Source organism: Otolemur garnettii, unplaced genomic scaffold (genome assembly GCF_000181295.1).
Source record: "Otolemur garnettii isolate 467f Iridium unplaced genomic scaffold, OtoGar3 scaffold00125, whole genome shotgun sequence".
NCBI lineage: Eukaryota > Metazoa > Chordata > Mammalia > Primates > Galagidae > Otolemur > Otolemur garnettii.
This window is the reverse complement of record NW_003852520.1, coordinates 2,698,679-2,701,072: the sequence shown is the minus strand read 5'-3', so window position 1 is coordinate 2,701,072 and position 2,394 is coordinate 2,698,679. Positions and strand designations below refer to the sequence as shown.

Below are 2,394 nucleotides of genomic sequence, written 5' to 3'. Positions count from 1 at the left end.
ATTCTGTTTGCTAAGATCTTACTGAATATTTTTGCATCAACATTCATTAATGATATTGGTCTATAATTTTCTTTCCTTGTTGGATCCTTTCCTGGTTTGGGTATCAGGGTGATAATTTGCTTCATAGAATCTGTTCCTATTGTGTTTTTTTTTTTTTCCCAAAGCATAGAAAAAGAAGTATTCCTTTGGAATAGGTTGGATAATATAGGTAATAGTTCCTCTTGAAAGGTTTGATAGAATTTGGATGTGAAGCCATCTGGTCCCAAACTTTTCTTTTTTGGGAGATTTTGTATTGTTGATGCTATTTCAGTGATTGATATAGGTCTATTCAAGATTTCTAATTCTTCCTGGTTGAGTCTAGGAAGGTGGCATGCTGCAGGTATTGGTCCATTACCTTCAGATTTTCATATTTCTGGGAATAGAGTTTTTCATAGTAATCATTGAGGATTTTTTGAATTTCTGAATTGTTTCTTGTTATTTCTCCTTTATCATTTCTGATAAAAGATATTAGAGATTTTACTTTTCTGTTTCTAGTTAGGTTGGCCAAAGGTTTATCAATTTTATTAATCTTTTCAAAAAATATACTTTTTGTTTCGTTAATCTTCTGAATGATTCTTTTGTTTTCAAGTTCATTCAATTCTACCCTAATTTTGGTTATTTCTTTTCTTCTGCTGGGTTTAGTATTGGAATGTTCTTCCTTTTCCAGTTCTTGAGATGATCTATTAAGTTGTTGGATTCTTCTCTTTCTATTTTATTGATGAAAGATTCCAATGCTATAAATTTCCCTTTTAGGACTGCCTTTACAGTATCCCACAGGTTTTGATAATTTGTGTCTTCATCATCATTTTTTTCCAAAAATTTGCTGATTTCCTTCTTAATCTCATCTTGAACCAGCTATCATTAAGCCTAAGATTATTTAGTTTCCATTACTTTGAGTATGAAGATTCCTGTTCCTGTTGAGTTCAACTTTTATTCCATGGTGGTCTGAGAAGATACAAGGAATAATTTCTATTCTTTTAAATTTGCTGAGATTAGACTTGTGTCCTAATATAATGATCAATTTGAGAGGATGATCCAATGGCTGATGAGAAGAATATTCAGTTTTATTAGGATTAAATGTTCTGTAGAGGTCTGATAAGTGCATTTGTTCTAGGGTCAGGTTTAAGTCTAGTATTCCTTTGTTTTGTTTCTTCTTAGAGGTTCTATCCAAAATTTTCAAAGTTATAATTTCCAACTATTATAGTGCAGGAAGCTATTAAGTTGTTCATATCCGTTTGGGTTTGCTTTATAAGTTGAGGAGCATTCTGGTAGGGTACATAAATGTTAATTATCAAAATCTCTTTATATTGGGTATTTCCATTGACAAATATGTAGTGACCATCCTTACTTTTCTTTATCTTTGTTGGTTTAAAGCCAATTGTATCTGCAAATAAAATTGCAACCCTTGCTTTTTTCTGATTTCCATTTTCCTTTATTATGGATGTCCATCCCTTCACCCTGAGTCTACTTTTATCCTTCAAGGTAAGATGAGATTCTTGTATGCAGCAGATATCTGGTCTGAGTTTATGTATCCAGTCATCCAGCCTGTGCCTCTTTACAGGTCAATTTAAACCATTCACATTAATTGATAGACTTGATAAGCCTATAGTGTTTTGGGCGTCATATTTTTTTTTTTCCTAGCCAATGAACAAAAAATATGGAATGCTTCACAAATTTGCATGTCATCCTCGCACGGGGGCCATGCTAATCTTCTCTGTATTGTTCCAATTTTAGTATATGTGCTGTTGAAACGAGCTCAGGGTGTTATATTTTTTGAATGTCCAGGGGACATTGTTAATCCTTTCACCACTATGGAAGTTGGGTTTTGTTCACAAATTTCTGAGTGAGTTTACTTTTGTGGTAGAGCACTGTGCTGGTCATTGTGGAGGATGGGTCTGAGAATATCCTGGATAGCTGGTTTAGTCATGACAAATTTCTTCAACATGTCTATGTCATTAAAGTATTTGGTTTCTCCATCACAAATGAAACTCAGTTTAGCTGGAAACAGGATCCTGGGCTGAAAGTTGCATTGTTTTAGGATATTGAAGGTCAATGACCATCCTCTTCTGGCTTGAAATGTTTTGGCTGAGAGATCTGCAGTCATTCTGATATTTCTCCATTTGTGGGTGATGCTTTTCGTACATATGGCTGCTTGCAGAATTTTCTCCTTCATCTTAACTTTGGCAAAGTTAAGCACAATGCGTCTAGAAGATGCTTTATTTGGATTGAGTTTTTCTGGGGTTCTGAAACTTTCTACTATCTGGATTTTTGTATCTCTTGCCATGCTTGGGAAATTCTCTACCATAATCTCTTGGAGAAGAGCATCTGTACCTTTAGGACCATCATCTTCTCCTT

At 34.3% G+C, this 2,394-nt stretch overlaps 1 non-coding gene across 1 annotated transcript; it reads right to left on the bottom strand.

Moving 5' to 3' along the window:
• Window positions 1–1,690: 1,690 nt before the first annotated feature.
• Window positions 1,691–1,797, bottom strand: LOC111727821. The gene has a single exon (XR_002775278.1). It is a non-coding gene; the product is annotated as a U6 spliceosomal RNA (small nuclear RNA).
• Window positions 1,798–2,394: the final 597 nt, after the last annotated feature.